The following is a 7,635-nucleotide window of genomic DNA, read 5'->3' as shown; positions in this document are numbered from 1 at the left end:
GGACTATGGGGAGTGCATTACACTATATGGAGGACTATGGGGAGTGTATTATACTATATGGAGGACTATGGGGAGTGTATTATACTGTATGGAGGACTATGGGGAGTGTATTATAATATATGGAGGACTATGGGGAGTGCATTATACTATATGGAGGACTATGGGGAGTGCGTTATACTATATGGAGGACTATGGGGAGTGCATTATACTATATGGAGGACTATAGGGAGTGCATTATACTATATGGAGGACTATGGGGAGTGCATTATACTATATGGAGGACTATGTGGGGCCATTATACTGTATGGAGTACTATGTGGGGCCATTATACTGTATGGAGGACTATGTGGGGCCATTATACTATATGGAGGACTATAGGGAGTGCATTATACTATATGGAGGACTATGGGGAGTGCATTATACTATATGGAGGACAATGGGGAGTGCATTATACTGTATGGAGGACTATGGGGAGTGTATTATACTAAATGGAGGACTATGGGGAGTGCATTATACTATATGAGGAGGCTGCATTATACTATATGGGGGGCTGCATTATACTGTGTGAGGGGGCTGCATTATACTTTATATTGGGGCTGCATTATACTCTGAGGGAGGGTTGAATTATAATATATGGGTGGCTGCATTATACTCAATGAGAGGGGCTCCATTGTACTCTAACGAGGATCATGGGGTACATTATAATATTTTACTATATGCGACCGGCATTATACTTATGAAGGACAAGGGGTACACTATAGGAAGGATATGGTGCTGTGCATTATACTATATGGAGGACTATGGGGAGTGCATTATACTATATGGAGGACTATGGGGAGTGTATTATACTATATGGAGGACTATAGGGAGTTCATTATACTATATAGGACTATGGGGAGTGCATTATACTATATGGAGGACTATGGGGAGTGCATTATACTGTATGGAGGACTATGGGGAGTGTATTATACTATATGGAGGACTATGGGGAGTGCATTATACTGTATGGAGGACTATGGGGAGTGTATTATACTATATGGAGGACTATGGAGAGTGCATTATACTATATGGAGGACTATAGGGAGTGCATTATACTATATAGGACTATGGGGAGTGCATTATACTATATGGAGGACTATGGGGAGTGCGTTATACTGTATGGAGGACTATGGGGAGTGTATTATACTATATGGAGGACTATGGGGAGTGCATTATACTGTATGGAGGACTATGGGGAGTGCATTATATTATATGGAGGACTATGGGGAGTGTATTATACTATATGGAGGACTGTGGGGAGTGTATTATACTATATGGAGGACTATAGGGAGTGCATTATACTATATGGAGGACTATGGGGAGTGCATTATACTATATGGAGGACTATGTGGGGCCATTATACTGTATGGAGTACTATGTGGGGCCATTATACTGTATGGAGGACTATGTGGGGCCATTATACTGTATGGAGGACTATGTGGGGCCATTATACTGTATGGAGGACTATGTGGGGCCATTATACTATATGGAGGACTATGGGGAGTGCATTATACTATATGGAGGACTATGGGGGGGTGCATTATACTATATGGAGGACTATGTGGGGCCATTATACTGTATGGAGGACTATGTGGGGCCATTATACTATATGGAGGACTATGGGGAGTGCATTATACTATGGGGTGTATTATAGTAAACAAGCAAAATTCTGCCTATTCACCAAGTGATTGGATTGTTTATGCTGTTCTCGGCAGCACATCGCCGGTGTAAACTGCAGATATTTTGCTGATAACATGATACTGTATGGGGACAGACTGATCTATTAGTGATCGTTCTGTCCCCTCGTTCTTCCTCAGCCGGTGTAAAGAGGTCGGGAAACAAGCACCGAACTACTTCAGTATTGTCGATTATGCTCGTTTAGCGGCCTGAACTCAACGCATGTAAATACAACCAAAATGTTTCTGTGAGATTGTGCAATATGTTAGCATTTGGGGCCCAACTTTAAACTTTTGCCCAGAGCCCACTTTTGTCTAAAACCGGTCCTGCTGGCGCGGGCAGGCACAGAACCGCAGGCGCGGGCAGGCACAGAACGGCAGGCGCGGGCAGGCCCAGAACCGCAGGCACAGAACCGCAGGCGCGGGCAGGCACAGAACCGCAGGCGCGGGCAGGCACAGAACCGCAGGCACAGCACCGCAGGCGCGGGCAGGCACAGCACCGCAGGCGCGTCTTCAGGGTTAGGTACCGCAGTTGTGGCTTCAGGAGAGGAAACATGTCCTAGTTCAGACTAACAACATAATAAAGATATTCACCGGACACAAAAGATCATATAGAATATTGTTTTTCATTTTGATAAATTAATAAAATAATACAAAAAGGCACAAACACAAACAAATTAAAAAACATATAACAAGAGTTAAAAATGAAGCTCAAATGAGGGGAGCAGAAGCCATGTCAGATACGGTTCTATGTATAGATTATATATCATGTCTCACAAACAAGATACTAGTGGAGCCATTTTATTATATATGTGACATTAATGAAACTCTGTTATATATTTGGCTGTAACGGAACACGATCAAGGGGATAAGAGTATATAAAAGTGCAAGTGCTTGATATACTATCATGAATAATGTTAATATATTAATAATGTAGGTACAGGTTTGGAGTTAGGTACTAATTCAGACCTGACAGGTTTAGGGATAGGTGCAGGTTCAGACACAACTAGACAAGATACAAGGTACAGGTTCAGCGTTCTGGCCCAGGAAAAGGTTTGAGTACAGACAAGACCTGACAACGAACTTGGCAGCTTCAAGACAAGTTAGACATGGACGTTCTAAATGTTGAACAGGCAGCTCCCAATAGGGGAAGGTGCCTTACATACCAGATGCCTCAAAGCTATTGGCTGAGGACATTTCAGGAATGCGCACGCTACTCCTATAATAGACAGGAAACGCGCCCATGCGCATTAGGTGTGTTGCCCAGAGACCTGCGAGACGAGCGCGCACACGGGGACCTGGGATCTGCGGGCGGATGCCCGAATCAGGAGAGCGGCCAGGATGCTGAGCATGTCAGTGTCCCTGCCGGGTAGAGACGGAGGTACGCAGGAACACTGGCATATCTCTGCTGGGTCTGAAGCCCCCATTATAATCCAGTCTGAGCAGCTAAAAGAAAGTGTCCCCCCCTCCAATAACACCGGCAGGATTCCTTTCTTCGGCAGTTTTTTCTTTCTTCTGTATATTATGTCTGTCAATAACATTGTCCTCTCCGGTCTCATCATCTCTGGGGTCCGCATATATATCACATGGATCATGCGCCTCACTCCTCTCCCTGTACCTGACAAATGCCCCCTGTGCTCACAATACTTGTGCCGATTGGTAGTTGGTATTAACAAAGTGAGTACAGATGTAGCAGAGCTGAGTTTGTCCTTACACGCAATATAAGGTCATGTCACAATTTGTGACTTGTTTTATGTGACCGATTAGGTTGTAGAAAATAAACCCTCTCATAATCTCGGCTCTGCTACATCTGGATGTGGTGCGTGGATGCAACAAATGAGTCAGCAAGTGACTTCTTGTCACAAAAAGTCATAAAGGGGCGGCTCACAGGAAGGGGCAAAGAAAAGAAAACTGTTCCTTAGTCATAACAGAGTCTTCTCTGCTAATATCAAGAGGAAGATCAGGGGAGAACTTAGAAGATCTTTCTGTCCCGAATATGACGTATCAAATTCTAGCCCCTACCAAGGCGATATCCAGGTATAGGCACATGTGCATTAATAATGGTGGCTGTAACGAGCCCGGCTTCAGAAAGTATCCTAAACTGGTCACTAATTCAATATACAGCGGGAGAAATAAGTAGTGAACAAGTCACCAATTTTCTAAGTAAATCTATTGGTAAAGCTGCTATTGACATGAAATTCTCACCAGATGTTGGGAACAACCTATCCGATCCATACAGGAAAGAAATCACCATAGATGTCCATAAATAATTGGCATGTTGCTGTAGTCTGACAGCCCGGGACCAGGAGCTCCTACCCTGTCCCTAACACTAGGGGCACCCTATCTATCCCTGTTCCCCAGGATACTTCAGATGGTGAAGATGCTGGGGCCACGTAATTGCTGTTCTCCTGAATCAGCCCTTATCTGTCCCCTCTCCCACCCAGGAAAATGGGGAGGAATAGTGTATGTATATACACAAACCAAACAAACAAGGAAGGACGAACAGGGAAAAATAAAATAGCAAACACACAAAATATGCATTCACAGACAACAACGGGAAACACCAAAGGGATTAGGAAGGTAAACAAAAATAGAAGAGGATGGGACTATGCACACAACCAAAACTCCAAGCAATAGTCACAGAACAACTCTCCTTAAACGCCTCTACTGAACACAGAATCCTCCACTCCTCACCAGGCTGTATAAGACATACACTGGCAATCCCAGATAGCCAGAGCAGAGACTATATAGGAGAGTGGGGTGGCTGATGCTGCATAGCTAAGAACTTCCAAATACAAGCTACAGAGACTCAAAAGTGAGCAGATTAACTCCTGCACTGCTGAAAGAAACCAGCACCATTTAATAACAGGGAAAAGTGCTTCTACTCAATGCAGGGGTATGTGAACTCAGATGCTGTGGTCTTCTAACTCCTCGCTGTCGCAGTAAACCCATGACAATAATGTGCAATAATGAGAAATGACAAAGGGAAAAGTATTGAACACGTTACTGAAATGTATCCTGAAGTTTCCGTGGCTGCTTCTATGGACTCTGAGCTTTAGTTCCTTCCATACATGTTCTCTTGGCTTCAGGTCCGGGGTTCGGCTCGACCATTCTAGCAGTTTTATTTTCTTTCTCTGACAGCAATTGACTGTGTGTTTGGGATCATCCTCTTTCCGAAATGTCCACCCGTTTCATCTTCATCATTCTGGTAGATGGCAGCAGATTTTTATCAATAGTGTCTTGGTACATTTGTCCATTCATCCTTCAATCACATGAAGTTTGCCAGTAGTGTACGCTGAAAAACAGCCCCACACCATAATGTTCCCACCTTCACACTTCACTGTTGGTATGGTGTTTTTAGGGTGATATGCAGTGCCTTTTGGCCTCCAAACATGGTGTGTATTATGGAATCCAAATAGTTCAGTTTTGCTCTCATCTGACCAGACTATACTCTCCCAGTATTTCACAGGCTTGTCTAAATATTGTTGAGCAAACTGTAAACACGCCTGATCATGCTTTTTATTCCGCAATGGATTCTTGTCTGGTGAGTGTGCATACAGGCAATGGAGGATGCGTGGCAAGCGTGCATACAGGGCATGGAGGTTATGTGATGAGCGTGCATGCAGGCCATGGACTCTTGCATGGTGAGCGTGCATAAAGGCCATAGAGGTTGTGTGGTGAGCGTGCATACAGGCCATGAAGGTTGTATGGTGAGCGTGCATACAGGACATGGAGGTTGCGTGGTGAGCGTGCAAACAGATCATGGAGGTTGAGTGCTTACTTATAGTTTTTCTTGAAATAATTGTACCTGCTGATTTCAGCTCATTTCCTACAGTTGGTCCTTGGACAACTCTTCTGATAATTATTTTGACTCCTCTGTCTGAAATCTTGCGGAGAGCACCTGGTCGTGGCCGGTTTATGGTGAAATGATGTTCTTTCTACTTTTAGATTATAGCCCCAACAGCGCTCACTGGAACCTTCAGTAGTTTAGAAATTCTTCTGTAACCAATGCCATCAGGATGTTTTTCAGCAATACGGTTGTGAAGGTCTTGAGACAGCTCACTGGTTTTCATCATGAGATGTTTCTTGTGTAGCCCCTTTGTAATGAGACTCCTTTTTATAGGTTATGAGGAACTGGCCTTGTTCTAAAGGCTATTGGACCAATGCATGTAGAGCGGAATTTGCGTCTCTAAAGGATGCAGACTTTTTCCATCACGGAGCACCGGTTCCGTCGATCTGATTGTTGTGTTTTATTAGAGATTTGTTTGCTCGTCAGTTCAGCCTCAGGAATTAATGTTTCCATTCAGTGACAGTAAGCAGAGGAAAACGTGCATACATAAGGCCAGACCCAAGATTGGTAATCAGGTAAAGCAATCATTCCATTACTCTTGTTAGTGTCTCAGGGGCAGGGGTGTACATAGAAATCATGGGGCCCCATAGCAGAAGTTCTAATTTGCCCCCCCCCCCAAAAAAAAAAAGATTAAATAATTGTCGGGGTCACAGAAGAGCAGATCTCACAACATTCCAGCATTTACATAGTAATTTTCCTCCTGCTGAAGTCCTAGATTCCTCTTTCATTGCCCCCATAAAGTATTATGCAAACAAAAGTGCCCCCCAAACACAGTATGATACCCCCATGGTGAATTCCACCACATGCACAGCAAAATGACCCTATTGTACCCCACCTCAACTCCCAGGGTAAAGTATGGTGACCTCAACACAGTATGATCCACCAACTGTGACCCCCCACACAGCCCTCCATGCAGTATAATGGGCCTACATACAGTATATGTATGGCCCTCACACCTCACCATACAGTATAATGGCCCGCACTAGCCCTCCAAACAGTATAATGGCCCCCACACAGTATAAAGGACCCCATATAAACCTTTACACTGTATAATTGCTTGCATACAGTACAATGAACCCAACATATTATAATGGCCCCACATAGCATTCCATATAGTATAATGCACCCCCTATAATCCTCCATATAGTATAATGCACCCCCATAATCCTCCATATAGTATAATGCACTCCCCATAATTCTCCATATAATGCATCCCCCATAATCCCCAATATAGTATAATGCACCCCCCATAATCCTCCATATAGTATAATGCACTCCCCATAATCCTCCATATAATATAATGCACACCCCATGGTCCTCCACAGAATATAATGCACTCCCCATGGTCCTCCACGCAATATAATGCGCGCACCATGATCCTCCATACAGTATAATGCACCCCCATGGTCCTCCACACAGTATAATGTGCCCACCATGGTCCTCCACACAGTATAATGTGCCCACTATGGTCCTCCATACAGTATAATGCACCCCCATGGTCCTCCATACAGTATAATGCACCCCCATGGTCCTCCATACAGTAAAATGCACCCCCATAGTCCTCCATGCAGTATAATACACCCTCGTGGTTCTCCAAGCAGTATAATGCACCCCCGTGGTCCTCCATACAGTAAAATGCACCCCCATAGTCCTCCACACAGTATAATGCACCCTCGTGGTTCTCCAAGCAGTATAATGCACCAGGCAGTGCGGGTGCTAACGGGCGGAAGCGGGTCCCAGTGCGGTGCGGCTCATGGGTCCCATAGCAGTGGCATGGCCTGCCGCCATTGGCGGTACACCACTGCATACACATATATGCACACACATATGCATACACATATATGCACACACACACATATATACGGACACATATACATACACATATATGCACACACACACACATTACACATGGACTTACCCTCTCAGCATTTCTCTGATGCAGCCTCCCATCTTCCAGGGCCAGACTGCAGAGTGTTCTTGCAAATTGCAGGGCTGAAGGCAGGAGGGTGAGAGCGGAGCAGTAAGATACCTACAGAGCAGGGGAGGCAGGGAGAGCAGGGGCCATGCTGG

This window comes from Phyllobates terribilis, unplaced genomic scaffold (genome assembly GCF_046119375.1).
Source record: "Phyllobates terribilis strain yellow unplaced genomic scaffold, ASM4611937v1 Scaffold_7__3_contigs__length_470593459, whole genome shotgun sequence".
Taxonomy (NCBI): Eukaryota; Metazoa; Chordata; class Amphibia; order Anura; family Dendrobatidae; genus Phyllobates; species Phyllobates terribilis.
The sequence above is the reverse complement of the archived record's forward strand: the minus strand, read 5'-3'. Positions refer to the sequence as shown.